General features: G+C 40.9%; 1 protein-coding gene across 2 annotated transcripts in view; it reads right to left on the bottom strand.

The window, feature by feature from the left end:
- The window catches only part of THSD4 (thrombospondin type 1 domain containing 4), a 563,564-nt gene that overhangs the window by 199,665 nt on the left and 336,669 nt on the right, over positions 1 to 27,230 (bottom strand). The window lies entirely within an intron of this gene.

The following is a 27,230-nucleotide window of genomic DNA, read 5'->3' as shown; positions in this document are numbered from 1 at the left end:
AGAGTCCCGTTTCCGATAACTTCCCTTGTATACGGGCTGACTCATCACTAAAGGCCATTAGTGGCTGTGATTCTAATGAGGGCTTTAGTGTTATGGTCCAGGAATGCAGCTTCTGCTAGTCTGGCTTGGGCTGAAGCTGTTCTAGGGTCTTGAGAGACATGGATTATGTCAGTGTCAGGCAATCATTATGGCTGCACTTGCACCCATGCCTGTGGCAATGTGACACTGCAGCTCCTCCCAGGAAGAGATGGAGTCTATTTCCTCACCCCTTGAAGAAGTCTTGCATGTGTCTTCTCATAATCTTGGAACTGCAACACTGTCATGTGAACAAGCCTGGGCTAGCCTAGCAGAGGATGTGTGGTCCATTCACCCTTGTCACCCTGGTGGATAGCTGGCAACTGCCAGGCGTGTGTGTGAGCTCCCTGAGATCAGCCAGCCCCGGGCCAACCACAGATTCATGAGTGAGCGAGCCAAGGCCAACCACGCACAGCCCAGATGGGCAGAACCACCCAAGCTGGCCTGTAGACTCGAGAACAATAATAAATGGCTGCAATTTTAAGCCGCTCTTTCCTGCCTGACTGTGCATCAATCATCATGTCCAGGTGATTTTCTCCTTAACATTCTTGGGTCTAGCTGCTCCTCCCCATCTGTTCTGTGCCCTCAGTTCATCACCTCTCACCTGGCACTACCAACTAAGGCTCACAGAGAGGAAGGAACTTCTCAGGGTTGCACAGCAGAAAAGCATGGAGCCAGGGATTTAAACCCTTTGACATCTGACACCCCACTTCATAGTCACCACTGCTTACTTCGTTGGTGAAAGGAGATCCAGAAGCCAGTTTTTGAACCAGGTGGATGCAGGTGGGAGACCCTGCTTCTCCTTTGACTGCACCCTCTCAGATGAGCAGCTTAGAGTTTGCAAACCACAGTTTGCTCATCTGAAAAAGGGATGGTGGTATCTACCAGGGTGGTTTACAAGGTTCAAAATGAGAAAGCTCTTTGGAATCCAAAAAACACCACGAACGTTTGCTATTGTGTTGGCATACTGCAGGTGCTCAAGAAAGGTTGAGTGCATACACGAAAGGTTGCCTTGCTGTCTAAGGCACAAGCTTGAACTAAGAGCTGTGGCTCACCATGAGACATTGCTACAGCAGGGTTGGTCTGTCAGCAAATATTCGTTGAGTGCCTAGTATGTGGAATAAAGTGGTGCATTAGAGCAGGTCTGAGGTCCTTTCTCAAGAATTCACCTCTTACGTTAACTGACCTGAACTGTAGGAGTTCTCTCTGGCCCCTCCAAAATTTCTCTGAGGAATATGCCTAAAGAATTGAAAGTCCTTCATTCAACAGACATTTATTAGACGCCTTGCTTGTTCCAAGTACTTCAGCAGGTGCTGGGAATAGGGTGAAAATTAAAGGTAATCAAAGCAACACAATTAATATTAAGTTACTAAATGAAGTCACAACTAGTGAGGCTGCAGGAAATCAGTCAGAGCTCACACTGACATTTATTATAGTTCATAATCCTTCAGAAGGAGCTGACTCATAAGCTACCCTTAGGCAATGTAGGGCACGTGAATGGAGAGCATTGTATAGGGGAAATTAGATTATCCTATTCCCTAGGGAGTAATTCACTTATACAGTGGATTTGAGGAAATATTTTTACATGAAAACAGTGTAGTGTTTAACCTATTTCACAGGTGGTATTTTGGGGGAAGAAGGGATCCATTGAATAGAACCAAACTATATAATTCACAAAGCAGAGGTCAGAGTTTTGAAAGGTCTAGAAACATTCCATTGGCCAACTGGTTCCTAAACTCAAACACCTTTTCAAAAGCTACATTCTAGTTTTTGCTGAAAGCTAAACACTGGGGTCCTTGGCTGTAAGATCAGTAAATCTCATCCACGTTCCTTCCTAAATGTCTTTCTAGTAGGACCCCTCCCTTCTATTCTCACTGCCACTGCCCTCAGTCAGCATCCTTCCTTGAATCTTGTAACAGCCTCTTTCAGATGCAACAAATCCTGAGCACCTAGTGTATGCCAGGCAGTAGCAAACAGAAGTTACAATTCCTGTGTCCAGGAGGCTGGGAGTCCTCACCCACCTACTCTTCCCAGAAACCTCCAAGTCTGTTGTCCTCACTGCAGATGTCACAGTGAGCTCTTGAAGGGCATGTCTGCTGAGCTCAGGCCTCTACTTGTAAGTCTTAGTGGCTTTACCAGGTCTTTAGGATGAAGTTACCCCCTTTGGGGGGCATCAGAGGCCTCTCCAGCTCAGCTCCTGTTATGCGCTCGCAGGCATCCTAAACTCAGGCCAGATCAAAGCCCTGGCACGAACCCAAGCTGCCAGGTTCCCTCTCCTGGCACTGTTTGCTTTTCCTGGAATGCCTCCTCCCCCCTCCTTCCTCCCTGTCACTTTCTCCTTTAAGGAGCAACTCAAGAGTCAGCTGCTTTTCAGGAGCTTTCTCCCCACCCCCACCTCAAGACCACTTTTCAGACTTAGTCAACAACAAAATATACTTAACTCTTACATTACACTGAATATGACTTGGTATTAGATGACTCAGCAGCCCTTGCACTCTGCTGTGCTGTGAGCAGATGGCTCCTAATATTAAGTATCACAGTAGACAGGATGTGCGCCCAGGGCCAGCGCTCCCCACCCCTCCCTGAGGGCAAGCGGAGTCTTTTCTTTCTTTATCCCCAGACCTAGTCCAGTGCCAGCCATGAGCTGTACACTCTGGTCGTGGCTACCATGCTATAGCTACCACCTTAAAGATGGGTTTGAAGAAAAGGGTGGAAACCAACCACAAGTCCAGCACAAAGGAAATAGGGAAAATAACAACTGCTTTACCAGTACAACTCAGGTCATGCAGCCATCAACAACCAAGGTTGTGAAGACTATTCAATGACACAGGAAAATTGCTCACATTTAATATCGTTACTATCTCCCCCCTGCTCCCCTGCTACTGAAGGTCACATAACTGGCCAGGGGTGAGCACGAATAACTACAGGCAAACATGCTTTCGTAAATCCAAAATATTAACGTCAGTAAGTTTGCTGTGCTGGGATGTCATTTTCTTTGTTATATTGTTCTAAATTTCTCTCTGCAATCTCTGTCTGTTTCTGCCTTTCTCTCTCTCAACAATGAACATTAATTATTTATAATAAAAGACAAACATTTTAGGAGAGCTTGGGAAATAAAAAACCTAGTCTCCAAAGATGCTGGAAGAAAGAAAACAATTCACAGAGAAATTGCCAAGGCCGTTCCTAGATGTCAGGTTAGCTGATGAGATAAGCTGGTTGAGGCCAACCCCAGAGTGGAGCCTGGAGCTCCTGGTGTCCTGAAGGAGGACCATGCAGAGGTGCTGAGTATGGCAGGGTGTCAAAGCTCAGTGCACTTGACCTGGGGAGCAAAGCTTGTCCCCAGGCTAAAGCCGAACTTCCTACCTATTCTAAAGCAACCTTTACAACTAAATTAGAGGGGGGTTTGAATCTCACTCGGCCACTCTATCTCCTACAGGACTCAGGAGAATACTGTCCACAGTAGGTACTCAAAATGCGTTCCAGGGGCTAAATGCAGGCATTTTTAGTAACGCACACCAGACATCTGGGGATTTGGCTAGACGAACTTGCCCTAATGCAATGGGAACATGGAAATCACATTTTGAAATATAAGCGCAGGGATCTCTTTTTTCCATTAAACAAGGAATTTCTTGGGATTTGCTAAACATTTTGCTTTTATTCGATACAGAAACTTTTAGGCAAAGGGATGCCAGAAACAAACCTGAAAACTAAAGCTCAGGACAGGGTTTATTTACTTGGGCACAGGAAACTTAACATGCAACATTCTGCCCCCCAGGGAGCTCTCCACAGAGACTTGGCTAACCTGTAAGGATCCAAGATGTGGACATAGGATCTCTGGGCTAAGAAGAAGCTTAAAAAGGAAATAAATAAATAAAAGTGAGTTCTTCACCAGGTCTGCATCCAACTTCAGGCACTTTCCACTGTGAATCTTCCTTAGAAAATCCATGCAGTATGAAATATTGATCAGTAACAATAAAACATGTCTGCTAATGCCTTGGAAACACTCTGTGGGACACCTTGGGCTCAAAGGGAGTTCTGGTTTCTCTCAGCCCAGGCCCCAAATAGGCTGGGGCAATGTTGAAGGTTAAATGGCCCACAGAGGTGCGGCCAGCCCAGCCATACCACAGAGCAGCTGCTAATGCGAAAATGACTAGAAATGCCCTGGAGTGTAGTCTGGGAAACTGCCTGGAGCCACAGAAACCCAGAGATGAACAGGCTGCCCCAGGTGGAGTGACTTCCCAGACTGTCCTCACCCTCCTGTTCCCCAGTGAAGGCCTGCAGCTCCCAGAACAGGGGCCTGCAGCTCCCAGGAACAGACACCTCCCACAAACTCAGCTTCAGATTCTAGAGCTAAAAATATCAAGATTCTAAGATTCTAAATATCACAATGGTCCCCTTCCCTCCCAGATCATGAAGTAATGGAAAAGGTATATCTGAAAAGTCTGGATTTACATATTGGGTCCACCAATTATTAGCTATATAACCTTGCTTTCTTTATGGAAAAAACGATGCCTTCCTGGCCAATATCTCACAGGGTGATTGTGAGTAATTAAGGACACAAATGGGAAAGCCTTTTGTAAACCATAAATTCTATTTCGACAAACATAAGTAGCTGTATCTGCTATGTGGTATTCCTGTGCCATAATGACATGGGCTGGGACAGTGCTTGGTATACAAGAGGTGTTCAATTGCTACATAGCATATCATTTGTCCTCATAAATAGAGGCACTACCCGGCCAAGGGTGGCTCAGCGGTTGAGCGTCGACCTAGGATCCAGGCGATCGGGGTTCGATTCCTGGTCAGGGCACATGCCCGGGGTTGCAGGCTCGATCAATGACTCTCTCATCATTGATGTTTCTATCTCTCTCCCTCTCCTTTCCTCTCTCTGAAATCAATAAAGATATAGTTAAAAAAAAATAGTGGCACTGACTTCCTGAGTCAAAGAACTAATATCGTTTATCTTCTTTATATGTTCCTCCAAACTACTCAGCTCAGTACTGCATCCCAAATAAATTATTATTATTATTATTATTTTTTACGTATAAGTCATATTTGATTGTGTTCTCTTATTTGCTCTGGCTGCTATGAAGCTCAAAGTAGAATTTCTGATGCATACCCAGCAGTACTTTTCTGTCTTATTTTTTGTATCCCAAGTTTTCTCGCTGCTCCATTTTTCTCCTTACTTGTTATCTTCCACATTACATTCACTAATTTTCTTTACAGTTGTTTTAAATCCTTTTTAGAATGAAAGCATCATAACTTTGGAGAGAGGCTCAGCTAACATTGTCGATTATTGGACATAAGGGAAACAAGAGTGAAGCCTGTGTTTATTTGTTCCCTCCCTGCTTCTCTCCTTTGTACTGTGACATCTGCCTTAATATATTCCTTGAAACATGAAATCAATGGCAAAGAAGACTTAGTGTGGGTCTGCAGCCACATCCACGGAGACCAGAAGGCAGAATCTGCATTTCTTCAGGGCTTTTGACCGCAAAGAAAGAAGCCCAACTTTAGATTTCTGAGTTGCAGGCCCCATTTTACCTTGGATGGTTCTAGTGAAACATCTCTTTTTAGAAAACAAGACATGTGGAGGGATGTAATCATTTAAAAATATTTAGATGAGAGAAAATACCTTTTCATTGTCTCCCCAGTTAAAAGGAATACATGTTCATTGAAGAAAATTTGTCACATACTATACAAAGTGTAAAAATATTAATCAATAAAAATCACACATAGAAGCAAGTATTTTAAATATTAGCCTTTAAAAAAAGAGCACTAAGGTACAGCTATTAAAAGTACGGAAGCTGCTTCTGCTAGAACTTGCCTTCATTTATTTTTCTACTTTCCATATTATAAAAGTGGTCCAGAATCCTGACTCAGCAAAATTGGGAATCATGGGCTCCAATTTGGCCTCCATGGACCTCTCGACAACATCACCCATGTGATGTAGTTGTCTCCTACTTATAGCATCATGGGGATGATGGCCTCCTGTCTCTGTAGCCACTTTGAAGAACACATGCATTTTCCTTTATTTGCAGATCTCTGATGACTCACTACAACCTGACACATGGGCAAGGTTTGTTTTTTGATCAGGGCTCTTCCATGGATGTTTCGACTGCATCCATGGAAGAGCCCTGATCAAAAAACAAACCTTCTTTATGTAAAGTTACAGACTAGCCAGCAGCTTGGCAGGTGTCTGCAGCTAGTCCCAGGTTTGTCTCTGTTAACCAGGTAACATGTTTTTGTATTTATTTGTACCCAACCTATACCAATAAAGGGATTCAAGAAGGCTCTGAAAGGCATACACAAATAAGGTAGGAATAAATATACAAAGAAATTGGGCAGAAGGGAAATAGATGAGAGAAGGGAATTAGGAGTAAGTCTGGGCAAAGATCGCCTTGTCCAATAGCTAGAGGTGAGCTACACATTGTTTCTGAGCTTCCAAATTGCTTAGACTGAGAAGCAAGCATGATGGGTTAATCAAAATTAGTGTTTGTAAGTTACACACACACACACACACACACACACTCACACACACACTGGATTTCCTGTTTCTGACTGCTGAAGCTCCCTTTTGTGGATCTGTGTAAATGCGGACTGTCCCCAGGTCTGCCCAGGCCCTGCACCTCCTGTCCACACTTCACTCACTGCTCTGAAGGCAGAGTGCGGGGAACGCCTGTGCCTGCCGGGGCGCTTTGTTCTCGTCGGGAGCAAGCTGGAAGTGCTGGAGAGGTAATATTCCTGAAGCAGTCCTCAACCAACGACGAAAAGAAGGTGGTGGGCAAATATGCCGGCTTCCTTGCTCCACTGTTGAGTAATTCTGAGTTATGTGCTACACTGACTGGCCGAGGTGCCCAGCAGGATGGAGCCCCAGGTGCCCACAGCATTATGGCTTGATCATACACCTAGACTGGGTGCCTCCCGTCCCTGTCTCACTTCCCCTCGCCTCTCCCCTCAGACCACCTGCCAAATGAACCACCTGCACTTGGGTTCCTGGCTCAGAGTCTGTTCTGGGGAATCAAATCAAGACAAGGACACAAGGGGATCTAGTGGAACACAGTAAACATGGTGATGTCTGTGACTATCCTGAGGGGCTCTTGTAAGGACCTCCAGCACAGCTAAGGGCAGTTTCACCCCCTCATGCTCTAGGGGAGGGGTCCACCTGATAGAACTAAATGTAGCATTGCTGTGCGAACTTGAGTCAATACCTTTACCTGACCTGCAGATTCCTAATCTCTTACAAGAGAGGATTGGTCTGTTGGTCCCCTCTGATTTCTAAGATTCCTTGATACAAAATATGCCACATTTACATGAGTTTAAGCTTTTGGGGGGGGGGGGGAATCACAGTTCTCTCTGCTGAAGTGTTTTTCAGAGAATTCAGTCTGTTTTGTGCAAGCCCTGAGGATAGGAAGACAGGGAGGCTTCTGCCCCTGAAGGAGAGAAGAGCCAATGTCTGGAGCAGTTTCAACTCTCCCTGTGATGGCCAAAGTGGGCAAGCCTAGGGAGGGAGGGAGGGGGAGGCAGGGGCCCAAGAGGTAAGGACAATGTAAAAACTGAGAGAGGAAATGGCAGGGCCTTCTGGAGGCATAGTGAGTTGATTTTAATTAAATTGACTACAATTAAATGAAATATAATAAAACAAAATCTGGTTACAGGGTATGAAGGGATAAGGTTTATGGGGCAAAACAGTCCAAGAGATGAGCGTCTATACTATAGAAACTCGGGGCAGGATGGTATCAGCCAGAGTGGTTGGGGAATGAGGAGAAATCCCAGCCCCATCCTTGAACAGGTTACATTCCGCATGCTACTTATCTGTCTAGCCCAGTTATCTCACCTAGAAATGGGATAATAATAATAATCTGTGTCACAGAGGGCTCTGCTGGGGATTAAATGAGATTGTCTAACACCTGAGTACAAAACAAATGTTCAGTAAATATGGTGTTGGAACCTGTTGGGTGCTCCTGAATTGAGGAACCGCATACCACCTCTGACCACAAACTTCTCAACACTCAAAGACTGGGTATTTGTACTCATAGCTACTTCAAAACCAGAGTGCACTTTTATTTGATTAAGTTCCTATAAGAAAAACATATACAACATTCAGTCTATGTACTGATATAGAATAACAGTGCCTGAAGGGTACTTGAATTCACTACTGAATTTCAGGAAAAATTTCTAAAACAAAACCAAATGAAATGAAATAACTGAACCACTAGCTCCTTACTTTTCTTTAAGTACCAGCTGTGACCTTATCAAGGCATTCCCCTCGCTGGACCTCAGATTTCCCAGGACTAACATCAAAGGGCACTGGGCCAGATACATTTGAAGATCCCTTTCAGGTCTTTGGTCTGTTTCAATTCTAGGACCCCCTGGCAAAGCAGAAAACATTCCTTTATGTGGCCAGAAAGAATTACTCCCGTCTGCCATCATCACACTTATGTTCTGAGCACCTCAGAAGCCAGCTTAGAGCATCTAGATCTTAGTGATTCCCTTGCTTTTCTTTGCTTGTCAATAAGTTAGAGTGAAATTTTTCCTCTTGTTACCATTCCCTGTAATTTATGCCCTGTGGTCTCAGAGGTTCATTCAGGGCCCAAGAAAATCCTCAAATTCAATGTTTGTTTGCAGAAACCTGTGAAACTCCAGTCTGTTAATGTCTTTTACTTCTCTAAGTCATTTCAACTAACTGGCTCTCTGCACTCCATGTAATTAGCACCTTATTATGTACTTTGCTGGGTTCTAATAGTCCGCATCATATAATTGAGCAGTGGGTTACACAGGGAAGAGTAAGTTCCACTGGCATGTCTGAGCACCATAGTCGAGCATGGGCTCTGGAATGAAACAGAAGGGGGTCTGAATCCTGGTTCTGCTTTTAGGACTATGTGATCTAGGCCAAATAACAAGGGAACATTTGTGATGCACACATAATGGACATTTGTGGTTTTTACCTGTGAAGTATTACTTTTTCTGGAAACATCACCCTGATATCACTGTGATCCAGGCAGGCTGAACCCATAACCCAACTCCAGGGGTGGGCTTGGGACCAGGACTTAGGCTGGCCAATCAGTCTATTTATTCCCTTGACTACTGTGATTGGTTTAGAGATGAGCACATGACTTCGGTCAGGCCAATGAGAGTACTAGGAATTTGCTGAAATTCCAGCCATGATCCTTTTAATCAAGATTCCAATATCCAAAAGGCTTAAAAACCTATGAGCTCTTTTTTTGGGAGACGGAAGGGTGTCTAAATTTGATATTTAAACTCATTGGGTAGCAAAACATGACTTAACTGATATGACACTATTAATAATACTCTTTCATTAAGACCACTTAATATGAATGTTGAAACCTTTTGCTCTGGATATATTCATGTATTTGACTGGAACCCTGCTTGCGGTGTTATGTAATATATGTTCTTTATCACTCCTCTAATATTAAAAAAATGTTACAGATCTAAAACACATCTGGGCCCCAAGGGTTTTGGATAATAGAATGCGAGCTTGTACAGACTTCCTGCTTTTGTACGCACTGTTCCCTCTGCCTAGAAAGTTCAGCTCCCATTCCACAGCTTCTTTAACTAACAAACTCCTACTTATTCTACAAATTCCTCAACCTAAATATCCTCTGTGAAGTATTCCCTGACTTTCCTCAGCATAAGTAGCCATGTGCTTGCTCATCTAGGTTCCCAGAGCACTCAATCCATACACACGACAGGGGTTTTACATTGAATTGGGCAATTCTGCCCTCCTCAGTGGGCTCCTAGGAGTGAGGACCCCACTTTGAATCTTTATTTATTTATATTTATTCATTTATTTTATTATTAAATTTTATCTTTATTGTGGAAAATATTAAAGATGTCCCTCTTTTGTCCCTCCATTGATCCCCTCCATCCCACATCTGCCCCCCCCCCCACAGGCCTTCCCCACACTATTGTCTGTGTGCATAGGTTATGCATTTATGCATATAAGTTCTTTGATTAATCTCTCCCCACCAACTCCACCCCCCCCCGTCCCCCCCGCCTCCCCTCTTTCACACTTCTATGTCTCTGGATCTATTTTGTTCAACAGTTTATTTTGTTCATTAGATTCCACATATGAGTGAGATCATGTGATACTTGTCTTTCTCTGACTGGCTTATTTCGCTTAGCATAATACTCTCCAGTTCCATCCATGTTGTCCCAAAGGGTAAGAGATCCTTCTTTTTTACAGCTGCATAGTATTCCATGGTGTAAACATCCCACAGCTTTTTTATCCACTCATCTACTTATAGGCACCTGGGCTGTTTCCAGATCTTAGCTATTGTAAATTGTGCTGCTATGAATATAGGGGTGAATAAATTCTTTCTGATTGGTGTTTTGGGATTCTTAGGATATATTCCTAGAAATGGGATCACTGGGTGAAATGGCAAGTCCACACTGTTTTCCATAGTGGCTGCACCAGTCTGCGTTGTCACCAGAAGTATTCTAGGGTTCCTTTTTCTCCACACCCTCTCCAGCACTTGTCCTTTGTTGATTTATTGATGGTAGCCATTGTGACAGGTGTGACTCACTATTGTTTTAATTTGCATCTCTCTGATGATTAGGGACATTGAGCATTTTTTCATATGTCTCTTGACCATCTGTATGTCCTCTTTGGAGAAGTGTCAATTTAGGCCCTTTGCCCATTTTTAAATTGGATTTTTTATCTTCCTTGTGTTGAGTTGTATGAGTTCTTTGTATATTTTGTATACTAACCCTTTATCAGATGTGTCATTGGCAAATACGTTCTCCCATACAGTGGGCTCCCTCTTCGTTTTGTTGATGGTTTCTTTTGCTGGGCAGAAGCTTTTAATTTTGATATACTCCCATTTGTTTATTTTCTCCTTTGTTTCCCTTGCCTTAGGAGATGTATCTGCAAACATATTGCTAAAGGAGATGTTAGAGATTTTGCTGCCTATTGTTTCTTCTAGGATTTTTATTGTTTCACGACTTATATTTAAGTCTTTTGTCCATTTTGAGTTTATTCTCTCTTGTGTATGGTGTAAGTTGGTGATCCAGTTTCATTTTTTTGTATGTACCTGCATAATTTTCCCAACACCACTTACTGAAGAGACTGTCTTTACTCCACTGTATGTTCTTGCCCCCTTTGTCAAATATTAATTGAGCTTAATAGCTTGGGTTTATTTCTGGGTTCTCTGTTCTGTTTCACTGATCTATATGCTGGTTGTTATGACAGTACCAGTATACAGTGGCTTTGTAGTATAATTTGATATCTGGTATTGTGATCCCTCCAACTTTGTTCTTCTTTCTCAAGATTGCTGCAGCCATCTGGGGATCTTTTTTGGTTCCACATAAATTTTTGGAGTATTTGTTCTAGATCTGTGAAATATGCCATTGGTTTTTTAATAGAGATTGCATTGAATCTATAGATTGCTTTGGGTAGTATGGACATTTTAATGTTAATTCTACCAATCCATGAACATGGTATATTCTTCCACTTGTTTATATCTTTTTCTATTTTTGCAATGACCTGCCACTTTCCAAGCACAGGTCTTTTTCCTCCTTGGTTAAGTTTATTCCTAAGTATTTTAATTTTTTTTGTGTGTGTGTAAATGGGATTGTATTTTTTAGCTTCTCTTTCTAAGAGGTCATTATTGGTATATAAAAATACCATAGATTTCTGGGTGTTAATTTTGTATACTGCTACCTGGCCACATTCATTCATTCATTCATTCATTCATTCATTCATTTTAAAATATATCTTTATTGATTTCAGAGAGAAGAAGGGAGAGGGAGAGAGAGGGTCATTGATTGGCTGCCTCCTGCATGCCCTACGCTGGGGATTGAGCCTGAAACCCGGGAATATGCCCCAACCGAGGATCGAACTGTGATCTCCTGGATCATAGGTTGATGCTCAACCACTGAGCCATGCCCGGCTGGGCCTGAATTCATTTATTAAATCTACTTTTTTTTGGTGGAGTCTTTAGGATTTTCTATGTACAAATTGCTACACTAACTTTTTTTTTTCATTTCCATTTGCATGAAAAATTTTTTCAATCCCTTCACTCTCATCCTGTGTGAGTCTTCTTTTCTGAGGTGGGTATCTTGTAGACAGCATATGTTGGGTCATGTTTTCTTACCCATTCAGCTACCCTATGTCTTTTGATTGGAGTGTTTAATCCATTTACATTTAAGGTTATTGATAGGTACTTACCTATTGCCATTTTAATTCTTTATGCCTATGTCTTTCTCTGTCTCTATTTCTCATTATGATTACAGCAATCCCTTTAACATTTCTTGCAATGCTGCTTTGGTGGTGATAAACTCCTTTAGCCTTTTTTTTTTTTTTGTCTGGGAAGCTCTTTATTTCACTGTCTGTTCTGAATGATAGCCTTGCTGGACAGAATATTCTTGGTTTCAGATCCTTTCTTTTCATTACCTTGAATACTTCATGCCATTCCCTCTGGCATGTAGAGATTCTGATGAAAAATCAGCCGACAGCCTTATGGGAGCTCCTTTGTAAGTAACAGATTGCTTTTCTCTTGCTGCCTTTGAGATTCTTTGTCTTGAATTTTTGGCATTTTAATTATGATGTGTCTGGGTGAAGGCTTCTTCGGGTTCTGCTTGCTTGGGATTCTCTGTGCCTCCTGACCTTGTGTGACTTTTTCCCTGACCAGGTTAGGGAATTTTTCTGCCATTATTTCTTCAAACAAGTTGTCTATCCCTTGCTCACTTTCCTCCCTTTTTGGCACTCCTATGATGCGAACAGTGTTATGTTTCAGGTTGTCCCACAGCTTCCTTAAACTGTCCTGTTTTTAAATTGTTTTTTCTTTTTGGTTCTCTGATTGAGAGATTTTTTTCTATGCTGTCTTGTAATTTGCTGATTTGATCCTTAGCTTCCACTAATCTGCTGTTTATTCCTTCCAATATATTCTTTATTTCTGCTATGTCATTCTTAATTTCCTTCATAGTTTCCATATCTTTTCTCATGCTGTTGAGCATCCTTACAATTAGCATTCTAAACTCTATATCTGATAAATTGCTTATCTCCATTTCATTTAGCTCTTCTTCTCAAGAATTCTCATGTTCTTTCACTTGGGGCTTGTTTTTTTGTCTCCCCATTTTGGCTACCTGTTTGGGTTTGTTTCTATTATTAGGTAGATCTCCCAGTCTTTTTGGAGGGTCTCTGGTGGAGGCCAATGTCAGATGCTATTTCTGACTGGCTTTGAGTACCCTATTTGGAGGTATCAACAGTCTACAGCTTGAGGTTCCCTCTGCTGGAGCTGGGTGCATTTGGGAAGGGCCAAGATTCACACCAAAGTCTGCTTTTCCAAACCCTGGGTCCAGAAGCAGATTGAGGCAAAGACTCATAGCACCCAGTGATCCTCCCTTGCCTGCAGGCTTATTAATCTGAGTCTCTTAATGAGCTGTAGTCCACAGCAAAGTGTAAACTCCACAGGGTGGGGTGAGAGATTTTCTAATGGGTGGGGCAATTTCTTCTCCTCCAGGTAAAAGCTGTTTGTTGGCAAAGGTCTGCCTGAGAAAGATGTCCTCTGTAGTATGGGGGAATGTCTCAGCGCAGGATTCCAGATGGCTGCCTTCTGAGCTGTATCCCCAGAGCCAGGACAACTGGATTCTCCTCACACAGCTCTATTCCACTCTCCCCTTCCTCCATTGGAGCCTAAGACGAGTGGCTGCACATGAAATGTTGTGCCTTGGACTTTTAAGAGGGTGCCTGCATTTCTAGCTACCTCTCCCTGGTAGACAGAAACACTGCTACTTTTCACTGGCACCTTTCTCAGTTCTGGTCCTCTGGTCTGGGGAGCCCAGTTGGGGTTTAGACCCCAGAATCCTCAGTGGGGACCCCCCACAGCAGAGATACTCCTCTAGACCTTTACCTGCTGCCTGTGGGAGGCCAGCCAGACCTCTTGCACCTCCTCAATTCTTACCAGTCTCAGTGGGGGTCTCCATTTTATGTCTTTGGCTATAAGGGTTCTCTCCAGATAATCTTCAGTTTATTATTCAGGATGGTTTTTCTATATTTAGTTGTAATTCCAATTTGGTCCTGGGAGAGTGTCAGTGTAGCTTGCACTTAATCTGCTGCCTTCTTGGAATCCCCTATTTTTATTTTATAAAGCTTATTTTCAGTCCTCACCCGAGGATATTTTATTTTATTTTATTTTATTTTATTTATTTTATTTTATTATTTTATTTATTTTATTTTATTATTTTATTTTATTTTATTTTATTTATTTCATTTCATAGAGAGAGGAAGGGAGAGAGAGGGAAACAACAATGTCAGAGATAAACATCAATCTGTTATCTGTTGCCTCCTGTACTCATCCTGACAGGGGATGGAAACTATAATCTAGGGATATGCCCTGACTGGGAATCACACCCCCAACCTTTTTGGTGTACAGGACAATGCTCCAATCAACTGAACCACACGACTGGGGCCATCTTTGCATCTTTAGTGTCTGGTATAATGCCCAGTATAAACAGAGTGTTGCCCTATTACAACTTCCCAAAAAGGAGAAAATGGGCATAAACATAATGAATTGTTGGAAGTACATAAATCCAGTTCTTTAAATGGTGAAACAGAAGTCTCAGTTCTTCAGTTCTAATCTGTTCTGTGATGCTACAGAAACTCTATTTCCCACCAATATAGAAAAGCAAAATGAGAAAACCCCCACAACTCAGTCACTTTAGAATAGCCAACTGGCACATCAATCAAGACAACTGACAAGTCAGGGCTGCCTCCCACAGGCACATCAAACTCCACTTCTCAGGGCTAGTGCATTGTACGGCCTCAAAACACATTTACCACATGGGCTGAACAGTTTATTCACCAGTCAAATACATTTATGGGAGATAGGAGCAGTAACTGGGAGGGAGGGAACTCTGGCTGGATAGCAACCTTTTCTGAGGTTACTGACAGACATACTGTGAAATACGGAAATCAGAAGCCATGTAAGTACTTAGAATCAGGTTATTTGAACCTAATAAAAATATGCAAACTTTACAAAAGTTTACTGTATTTCTACTTCACTGTGCCTTCTTTCTCAGGAATAAGAGCCAAAATGGTTAAGTACTATTTGGCTTAATCATTATGGTGTGTATCGGCTTTTAGTCTTGGCATAGAATTCTATTAATCATCAAAATACTTGATGATTCGAGGGTCCCTTTCATCCGACAATCCCATAGTGGTTACTTGGGGGCATTTAGGATTTCAATTCCATTTGAATGAGTTTTCCAGAGCACTTAGAAGATACAATTCCAAAGGGGCTTCCTCCAGGGTACTAACTGGGGGTCTCACTACCTGATCCTCAAAGTGGGATTCCTGGAGTGGTTTTGCTAGAGGGTGCCCCAGCAAGACTCTGCTGCACCTCTCATCTCTGAAAGGTGACTCATTAGTCAACATGCAGCTTTTCTGCTTCAGTATGACACAAAGGCTCAATAACTGTGTGCCGCACACATGCATCTGGTGTCCAGTGCTGTGTACCACAGGACGACCGGGGATGTAGGGATGGTTTTCCGGCCTTGGGCTGCTGACAGGCTCACTGGACCAGGTATTCATGGGGAAACTACTAAGAGAGCAAATAAAGTCAAACCAGATCTGAGACTTGATGTTATGGAATGTGTCAAAGCAGAAGGTACTCTAGGACCAGTGATGGTGCGCTAGGGTATCCTCAAAGATGTAGGAATTGCAATGGGCAGGGAGGGAGAGAGTGTGATGAAATTTGCACAGCACCACATCCAGACCCTGTTTTTCTGTGGCTCACTGATACTTGTCAACCACTTAGAACAGTGCTGGACGCTCCATAAGTAATGTGTTGATGAATGCACTAGAGGCCAGGGTTCCACCCTTTTACCCCACCTCCCCACCACCTTCCAAATGACTCAGATGGTTGATGTACAAATCTAACCATCACTACAGGGTCAGCATTTGGAGGACAAACTGTACACAGCTGAGCTCTCTTACAAATAGCTTTGAAAACACTTAACATATCTGGCTTAACTGTTACTGCCATGAAGATTTAAAGCCACAACCACTCTCTTTTAAGTTATCCCCAAGTTTTCACTCTCCCAAAGGTCTCAGATGCTACAACTAGGCCCATCACAATTATGCTGCTTCTAGACTAATCACCCTCCAGGTCTGGGTTGAGCAACTGTATGGTCTTGGGCAAGCCATAAAACCTCCCAAAGATTCATTTTCCTCCTATGTAAAATTAGTGGGTTGCACCAGATTATATCTAAGGTTCTTTATCAAATAATGATTCAAGAGAGTGGAATTTGGTACTTAACACCACTTTTGACTTTAGGAAAGACAGTGTTTTTTATTCACCCTTTTGTTGAGAAAACCATAGTGATCTAGCCCCCTACTTCACCAATTAGGAAGGTATGATCAACTTTTCCTAACATTAGGAACTCTATTTTTGTTCTTTCCCCCTTCTCAAACGCCCACTCCTATCTTCCCATTTGCAAGCATCGTAGGTACCTTTTCTCCTTTCTCTCCTACTCAGAGCCTTTGACTCCATAAGATCTGGCTAAGGAATTTGGAGCTACATTTTAGATTCTTGTCTGTAAACCTCCCCTCTCTAGGATCTCCTGTTTTTCTTCTTGTTCTCATGGATGCTCCTTCCAACTCTATATTCATTCTCTCTCATTTTATATTCTTCTATAATTTGACAATATCTCCTTATAGCTTTACACTATTTCTCTGGCCTAACTGAAGAATCCTCCATTAGGCTTGAGAGATCAAATATTTTTATGACAAGGATAGCTGCCATCCATTTAGCATTTGCTGTGCACCAAACACTTTATGGAAATTACCTCCTTAATCTTCACTAAAACTCTATGACTCCCCGTTTTAAAGATGAAGAAGATGATGCTTAGGGAAGTCACTTAGCCTGCCCAAATAAGAAATGTGCAGAATGGAGATCCAAGCTCAGGACTGTGTGTCTCAAAGCCATGGGTCTTCTCCCCTCTATTATAATATTCAGGAGTTCGTGATATGCATCTGTAGTTTAGTGGTCACTCTAAGATGAAAAGAATATTAAAGTTGGAACATATTTAAGAAATCATTTAGTTGTGGTGACTTCTAGTAGGTCTAAGAAATATAAAAACATACCCACAGAAGAATGTATAATGATATGGAAGAATGCATGCACATTATATACATCTATATTTATAATAAAATGTAAAGTTTATCTTTACAAGCTTCCATGGAACATTTACAGAAATTGGTATATTTGGCCACAAAGAAAGCTCCCATCCTTTCCTAGGCTGAAATTGTATTATGTACACTATGTCCCCCAGCCGTCTTGCTTGCATTATCTCCCCCTACATGCACTTGATGTTCTAGTCAAAAGGGAAAAAAAAAGAAGGATCATTTACCATTCTTTAAATATGCCCTTACCTTCCCAACTGCATACCCTTCTTTATTCATACTGTTTCTGAGACTTGAAATGGCTTCCTTCACTAGCCATCTTCAATTCCATCTTAAATGTTCTTTTCTCCATATGGGTGTTCCTGATCCTCACAATAAGGTGTGATGTAGTTATCAGAGTAATTTGTGTCTTAGCTTTGCCTAACCTATTTGTTGGTGCCCACCTTTAGATAAACGGAGGGTCTTATCTCCTTATGAATCCCACCACACTTAGCACAAATCTTATACACAAAATAGCACTCAACACACAGTGGTTGAATTTGAGAGTTGCTTATTTCGGTGCAATGTAGGAATATGAAAAAAATTGAAGATAGGCAGATTTCAGTATATTGTAATACAAACCACTTGGTCTTTTAAACCAATTAATCATTCTGTCCCTTAAAAATGCCTGTATTGAAATTTTACCACTCTTTTTGTCAGTTCATATTAACTTTCTAAGCTAAAGTAAATACATTTATATAATATTCTGAGTCAGCAAAAAAAGTTTTCTTTAAGTAAAATTATTTTTAAAGGAGAAATGCCTAACAATACGTATACCAATAACATAGACAAAAAAATAGAGAAAAAAAGACACACACAGCAGCATTTATTTTGAGACAAAGTATTTCCACTTACAAAATAAGTGACTTTCTATTAAAATACCCAATAGTTTCTTGGCCAGTGATTTTCTCAAAAAGTGGCAAGTAAATTTTGTTTGAGGCTCTCACGACATGCCACCCACAATCACTTTTCTCTAATGCAGCTGAGCTGTTTTATAACATTAGTTGCACAAAAGAGAAGAAAAGTTAAAGGAACATGCTAAGGTCATCCTTTGCATTTGTATAGATCTTTATGTCTACAAAGCACTTACATTGATGTTATCTTATTAATGTTCCTTATAAGCCACTGGAATATTATTATATTCCCATTTGATAGATGAGGAAACAGAGGTCTAGAAAGTAGTTTGCCCAGCAAACATATACTGAGAGAGCAAGGAAAGGAAGGAAGAAAGTAATAAAAAGGTGTCTTGCAAAGGGCCAAGGTGGCTGACTGAGGTAAGGTGTTTGTTTTTCTGTTTTCTTTTGCGAAAATCAATTAACAGAAACCTCATTTAAAATGGAGTCGAGAGGCTAGGAGAGAGAACTGTCATGCACCTGTCACTCAGCACACACTAGTGACCCCAACAGAAGCAGAGTAGTTTGAACCTCCAATCACATTCCTACCTCTGCCTCAACAAGAGGAAGAAAAAACTCCTTTTCACCCAGTAACAGCTCGGCCAATGGGAGGCTGCCGCGTCTCAGCCAAAGAAAAGTCATCATACTTGGAACGTTCAGTTTTCTCCACCGGACTCATCCCTTGCAGCCCCTCCCAAGCCCATAAAAGAGGGTTCTTCCCTTTTGTTTCTCTGGGCTTGCACGTGGCTCTCCATTAGACCGCATGGCCCAAATTACAGTTCTTGTTCCCCAATAAACCCATTTTGTTGGAGAAATATCTATTTTTTTGAGGTCAATACTTACTAAAATTCCATTCTAATGGCAGAAAAGACACACAAGCGGAAAAATTATAAAAAAAAGAAAGGACACAATCAGCAGATAAAAATTTTTGAGGATTTTTTTTGGATATTAGGAAGTTTATGTTGACCAGAAACCATAGCAGAAGAAACCATCAAAACAGACTATTGCAGAAATAGAAAAATTCTAATTTCAGAAACTTCAGGTACAAGGACAGAAGAGAGCATTGAGCAAAACTGGTCACTAACAGGACTACCTGAGGGACAGTGAGGTAGTCATGCCATTTCTCCCCCACAGGTCAAGAAATCAGCTGGTGGGAGATTTCAACCTCTCTTTATCTCTCTCTTTCTCTCTGTCTCTCTCTAAATGATAGTTGAAGCAGGCAAACATTAGCAAAGATATAGAAGACCTGAACAACTCAATCTACAACCTTAATGTTAAAGACATAGAAAAAGTCCCTGTACCCACTTATTAAGAACATTTTTCTCAGGTACACCTGGAATATTTACAGACTGTCCATGTACTAGGCCATAAAGTGAGCTTCAACACGCGTAAAAAAAAATCAGCACTATGGATACCACATTCTCTAACTACAGCACAATCAAGTTAGAAATTATGTGGGCCGTACTTTTGAAAATATAATTAAATAATGCATGGGTCAGAGAAAATATCGTAATGACAAATTTAAAAAATAGTTAAAACTGAATAATAATAAAGATACTATATATTAATCTATATATCAAATACATCAATCATTTCAGTAGACAGAGACAATGCATTAAAACTCACATCTATTCATGTTTAAAAAATAAATCTCTTACCAGACCAAAAGAGGGTTTATAGAGCTGATAAAGTGTGTAATCAAACACAGAAAACTTCATTTCTAATGGTAAAATGTTAGAATTATTCACTTTAAGTCAGGAACAAATAACATGGCCTGTATTCAACATTTTACTAGAGGTCTCAGCCTGTGTTACAAGAATAAAAAGAAACAAGGTATAAGAATGGGAAAAGGAAAAAATCAGAAAGGTCATTATTCACTCATGACACGACTGTGTACTTAGAAATCATAAAAATTCCTACAGACAACTGATATAATATTAAAAATAATTTTTTAATCCCCCCCTGAGGATATGTTCACTGATTTTAGAGAGAGGGGAAGGGGGAGAGAGAAAAAGAGGGGGTTGAGAGAGACATTCACCGGTTGCCCCCTGCATGTGCCCGGACCGGGGATCGAACCCGAAACCTTTTTGGTGTATGGGATGATGCTCTAACCTACTAAGCACCCAATTGATTTAAATTAATAAGAGTTTAGCAAGTTACATGGATATAAGGTCATTTGCATTTCTAATATTAGCAACAAACAAAAAGTTAATTTAAAAGATATACAAAATTTACAATAATAAAAATATAACAATGCAGCTAGGACTAAATCTAAATTAAAGATGTGTAAGATCTTTATGTAGAAAATTATAACAATTTATTGAAAAGCTTCAAAGAAGACCAAAATAATATAAAGCTTCTACTATGTTAATGGATAGAATGGCTCAATATTGGAATGATGTTAGTGCTCTCATGTCTATAGATTCAATATAATTCTGATAAAAATTCCTGAAGGATCTTCCAAGAAAAATGGATGAGCTAATTTGAAATTTTAGAAAGAAGAGCAAAGACACTCCCAAAGAATAAAACAGGATGGAAGGGCTTCAACAGGTAGTCCTACAACCCTTAATTAGCAATATGGAAAAAAACTTAGATCTCATATTCACACTATACAGAAAAAGCAATTCTGAGTGTATTAAAGACAAATATGAAATGCGAGACTTCAATGATTTTAGAGAAGAATATAGGAGAATACTTATAACCTTGAGATAAATGATTTCTTAAACAAGACATAGAAAGCATTAACATAAAACTGATAAATTCAAATACACTAAAACTGAGAACTTCCATTTATTAAAGGACACTATAAATTTTTAAATACAAGCCACAAACTGGAGAAAATATTACATGGAATAACAAGCAAAGATTTCTATTCAAAATATATATTTTTTAAAAAAACCTTACTAAATCAAGTGTGAGAAAGCAAAGAACCAAATTTAAAACCAAGAAATGGACATGAATAGGCATTTCACAGAAGAGAAAAACATGAATGTCTTGTATACATATGCATATTATAGAAATTATAGTGCAGTAATACTTAGTGATCAGGGAAATGCCAAATAACACACACCAATAACATTTCATACCATTATAATGGCAAAAATTAACTTGTCTGATAATGCCAAATGTAGATAAGGAGACAGGTCATTGAGAACCCTTATACACTGTTAGTGGAAGTGAAAATTGACACAGCCACTTCAGAAATAAATTTGACATTATCTTGCAGACTTAAACACATACTCTATGACCCAGTAACTCAACTCCTAAGTATGCACCCTAAAGGAATCCTTGCACACATATATGAAGAGACATGTTCTAAAATGTTCACAGCAGCATTGTTTAAAATATAAAAACACCCAAACAAATCTGGAAATAACCCAACATTGAATAGGAAAAAAGATGGTATGTTACATAGAAGAATACTATGTAGCAGTAAAAATGAGTGGCCCACACCTACATGCATCATCATGTATAATACAAAATCAAATTAATGTTTATATAACACAAAACCAAACACTATTTATTTATTTATTTATTTATTTATTTATTTATTTATTGAGAGAGGAAGGAGGAGAGAGAGAGACAGAGACTGAAACAGAGGGACAGAGAGAGACAGAGACAATGCTCCAACCAACTGAGCCATCCAGCCAGGGCTACATTCTTTAGAGATACATATACATGTGAAAATTTATTAAAATAAAAAGCAAGGAAATGACAGTTGTAAAAGTCAGGATGATGGTTCTCTTTGGGGGAGAGAAGTGAGGAGGACGTACCTGGATGTACTGGCATACAGTATGGGGAATGCTTTATTCCTTTAGTTGGGTGGTGGGGTCATAGGTGTTATTATTCTGTTTCATAACTTGCTTATATGTTACACTTATTCTCCCATAGATATTATATATTATACTTTTTTTTAGAAATAAAAGGTATTCAAAGACTAACCCCCCCCCCCAGAAGAGCTGGTTTTATGACTGAGTTCAACAAAGCTACAAGAAATGGCTAATTTCTCTGTTATTTACACTGTTTCAAAGCACACTAACATATGAGAGACTTCTGAATTTATTTTACAAAGCTAACAAAACCTTAGTCTAGCACAATAAAAGAGTAATGAGCCAACAGTACTTATAAAAAAAGAAGACAAAGTTCAAAATAAATATTCACAAATCCAATCCAATAGTGAATTTGATGAGTAAATCACCACGATTAAGATAGTTAGTTCCAAGAATGCAGACAGTCCAGCATTAAGAAATGTATTAGTATGTACATTCTAATATAGTATGTACATTATACTATACAGTGAAATGTAATTCACTATATAAATAGGTTAAAGGAGAAAACCATATGAGCATTTTGATGAAGTCAAATGTTTTATCAAACATTTAACAATGTTTGATAAAATTCAACAATCATTCCTGATAAAAACTTAGAAGGGAACTTATAACTAGATAAAATTTATCTACCTAAAACATCTGGCAGGCATTATACATAGTGATGAAATATTAGAAGTTTTCCCATTTAAATCTGGAAAAAGACAGGAGTGTTCACTTTCTCTGGTACAATTTAAGACTGTACACTGGAAGTCCTAGCAGTCACAATAGGACAAGTAGTAGAAACAAGAGGCACTAGCTATCAGAAAAGAAGCAAAACCACATCCAGCCATTTGACTTTTGACATTTTTAATTGTTTTTTTAATTCTGAAAGTTGCAAGTCGTAAGCATTATTTGCAAGTTGTAGGCATAATACACACATACACGCATAGATATACACATATTTACACAACCTTATGCTTATAAATGTATAGAAATGGTTCTAGAAGGAGAAATGCTAAATTGCTAACAATGGTTTCATCTCAGGCAGGAAGAAGGAATTGAAGGTAAAGAGAAATCTTTAGCTTCTTATTCCTTGTGTTTCTTTATTATTTGAATTTGTTTTTACAACAACAGATTTCATAATTTTAAAAAAATTTTAAATGTCAAAAGACATATGGCTGGATGTGGCTGACCCAAGGCTCAAGTCTGGTTCGTGCTTTACCAAGGTAGTTCCACACAGTTGGTTTTTTATTTCAGACATCAGAGAGTGAAAGGAAGGGCGAGCCGCTGAGAGCTGTGCCCAAGGAACCAGCCATTAAAGGTATTCCACTGATGCTGCTCTCCTGTTCGTTACAAGTGACACTCCAGGGCCTAATAAAGATGGCTAGCTTTTTACAGAGGGCGTCACTGCTTACAAAGCAACTCTACGTTCATTATTTAATTTGATTTAATTTTTTAAAATAATTTCAAATATCTATGACCAAGAAAATGGCCCACAGTGGTAATCTAATGGACATGCCATAAAAAGAAAATCCTAAGAATGTAGACAGGGAATTTCTGGAAGTTTCAAAGGCACAGAGAAAACCTCCAATCCTTGGGATCCAGGTGACTGAAAAACTTCCTGCCCACATTTCCTCGCAATGCATGCTTCTGTAATCTGAACTAAGCATTGTTTCCAGAATATGCTGTGTTCTTATTTATGGGGCTCTATAGATCTTTTCCTTCTGCCTGGAATGTCCTCCCTCCCTCTTTTTCCACTTAAAATGCCTACCTATTCATGCAGAAAAGAGTTAACAAATGCAGCAGACCTGGCTGCTCTCTTTTAAAAAGACCTGCTTCCGAGATTGGCCATTGGCTGTCCTCTGGGGACTTGGATTTTGGGAGGGTTCCCACCATTCTCCGAACTGGTAAGAGCGGCTCCCTGAGCCCACACTGTACAGACAATACGATCTATGCTGAACACCTGCTTCCCTTCTGGTGCATGGCAGGCAGGGGGCGCCTGTGTGGCCAGTGCCGAATAAAAACCCTAGGTGCTGGGTCTCTAACAAGCTTCCCTGGTTGGCAACATTTCACAAGCGTTGTCACACCAATGCTAGTGTGTCCTGTGTGCCTCTACTGGGCGAAGAGCCTTGGAAGCTGGTGCCTGGTTTCCCCATCTCTGCCTCATGAACCCTTCCTCTGTTGACTTTGTTCAGCAACCTGCAGCTGGAATAGCTCACAGCTGTGGGCGCAACCATGTGCTGGGCTATTGAATCATGGAACACGAGGGTTTTTCTGAAGACCTCAAACACACAACCCTCATGTCTCCGTTCAATAGGACATGGTTTATGGACTCTTTCTCACTTTCTTAGGCAGATTTTGTTGTTTCTTTGCATCGCTCTTGCAATTAAAGAGAGTTTCTTACTGCAGCATCACTGTTTGCACTGCGCTCCTTTTAAAGTATAAGCTCATCAAAGACAAAGGCCTTACTTTTTCACCTTCCCTTTTTTCAGCACCAAGGTGGCACACGCTGGTAACATATGCAACAGTCATTGCAGTAATAGCTAATAAATGCTGTTTACTGTGTGCTCGGCACACCAGGCTCAGAGCTCTACACATATTATCACATTTAATCCTTTCAGCCACCCCTTAAAGTAGCTATTATCCTCATTATAAAAATGGAAAAAAACAAACAGGGGTTACAAGTAGGTGTTAAATGAGTGAATTAGTCACCCAAAGGACATCATTTTAGCCCTTAAGGAATGACTTCACTGAGCTTCCCTCAGTGTCCCCCATGCACATCTCACCTTAGCATGTGCTAAGCTACTGCTGAGGACGTTACCTGCTCTATCGAAATGTAAGTCTCTCACCTGCCCTCCTCCCTCAGCCACCCTATTTTTCTCCACATTTTCTCGTATACCCTTCCAGGGAGAGGACAAACAAATACATTAACTCATTTTATACACATTATTCTGCAACTTGCTTTTCTTACCCAACAACATAGCCTGGTGGTCACCTCATATCAACACATTCAGAGCAACTGCATTCTTTGGAACATCTGACTACTGTTCCTTATCGAGGGACATTTAGGGAGCTGCAACAACCTAATTATGAAAAATGGCTCAGAGAGCATTTTGCACATTCAGAGTGGCTGTATATGATAAAGTACGAGAAGCAGAAAAAGCAGGGTCAAAGAGATGCTTATTATTTATTTATTTTTAATTTAAAAAATTGAGATACTATTCACATGCCATTAAATTTGCTTTTATAAAGGGTACAGTTCAGTGGTCTTTATCTAAAAACCACTATCTAATTCCAAAACATTGTCATCACCACAAAAGAAACACCATACTCATTAGCAGCCAAGATTTAAAAAATTTTGACCGGTTTTGTCAAATTGCTTCATCAAAATTAAAATAAACGTCTTTTTGACTCACTTCTATCTCACCACAATATATGGTATTTGTCTCACCATAATATATGGAATCGTACAGGGTTCTAGTTGCCTCTCCCTCCTCCTCCCCATCTGTAACAGCATCTTATTAGTTTCACCTGAGAAGGCAAGTTCAAGTGCAGGAAAGAAAATGCCCCCCCACCCATAATTTTGCTGCATCCTACAAAGAAACTGGACCCCGGCACGCTTCCCACACTGACAAATGCACCAAAAACCTGGGTGACCTTTATATTCTTTTAGGGGATGCGTGCAATCTGTATAGTGAACACTGCTGCTATCCTAATTTTGACAAAGGCAAAGAAGTTCTAGTGTCCTCAGTGTTCTGCAACCAGAAAGTGAAAGAAGGAATAGTCCTTTGTGTTTATCCTTAAACCCAGGCACAGACACCATGCCAGGTTGTTCTGTCCTTGGATGTCAGTCATTGGCGCCAACAGTGCCAGCAACAGGATGCCAAATGAGGCTTGCTTTGAATTACACCGTCTCCTCCCACCACCTGCCAGCCCCTGCTTATCGGGAAGGAGCTCACGCCCTAGGAAACTGAGTTTGCTGAGTGGCTTCCAGCCCCACGCTGAGAACACAGCCAGCTAAGCACCACTAGGTGTAGGCTTTCTTCTCCTTTCTTCCTTTTCCTCATATGTTTTTATGAACATCCAAAGAGAAGATAATTAAAACCTGCAAGAAAACCAGCTGGCAGAGAAAAAGGAAATCTTGGTGAGTTGGGGACGACGCCACATGTTTATGGGTGAGTTTTGTAAGTAACACAGTAATAAAAAAACAGCTTCTTATAAATAAATGCCACATTCTTCAAAGCTCCATATAAACGACATTCTTTTTAGGGAGGGAGGGGAAGCTACTCATGTTCCTTCCTCATCATTTTATTTCCAACAAGGGGAAAGGAATCCCACTAATTGTATAATTTCCTAGGAGCACGGTGGTTATGGAGCCAAAGCTTTGCAGTGCTTGCGCACACACCACACACACACACACACACACACACACACACACACACACGAAAGAAAAATGAGAAAAAGAGGAAAAGGCACATAGGAGGCCTTATTTAGCACAGCAGAGTAGAACAAAGGAGCAGAAGGGCAGGCATCTCATCACTTATGATTGGGTTTTCTGGCTACTAGGCACATACACTTTAACTCAAAATACAGAAGTTCTCCCTTCCTCTCCCGAGTGCTGAGTGCCGTCTGAACAGCATCAAGATTTGGATGGGCCTGTGCAATCCCCTTTCATTTTTCATCTGTTTTGCTAATGGTAACGTGAAACAGAGCTGCTCTCGCCTCTCTGCATGTGACACAAGGCTGGAGGCACACACATTCCAGAGTGGCCTTCCCCAGGAGCCAGCTGTGTGCAGGTAACTGAAGCCTGCCCTTGGCCCTGCTGTTAATAAGAGTAATTGGCACGCCACTGAGGGCTGCTGGAGCGCTGTGATTTGCTCTGTACCGGGGTCTCCCCAGACCACATGCGCATGCAGCGGTGATAGAAATATTTTCCATATGAGCTCTCTCACATGCCGAAGTGCTCCAGGCTGAGTTAGGCCAGCCCATTCGTCATTTACTCTGCACAGTGAAAAATCAACAGGGAAGTTGCGAACTTCAACTACAACTAGAGGGCAATGGTTTGCTTTCAGCTTCCAGCCTCACTAACCCATTCAGTTCCTCCAGTACCTATTCAAGACCTCGATCCCTCCCCAGACCCAGAAAATATCTGCAGAGCAGAGGACATGGGTAACTAACAGGCTAAAAGCCTAAAACAAGTGACCCGTTTCTGCACGTCTTGAGCCACAAGCCTATTTGAACAGAGCAACAAGCCTGCTGAAACCATAGCCAGCA

Source organism: Miniopterus schreibersii (genome assembly GCF_964146895.1).
Source record: "Miniopterus schreibersii genome assembly, chromosome: 1".
In the NCBI taxonomy this organism is placed as follows: domain Eukaryota; kingdom Metazoa; phylum Chordata; class Mammalia; order Chiroptera; family Miniopteridae; genus Miniopterus; species Miniopterus schreibersii.
This window is presented reverse-complemented; position numbering and strand designations above follow the sequence as displayed.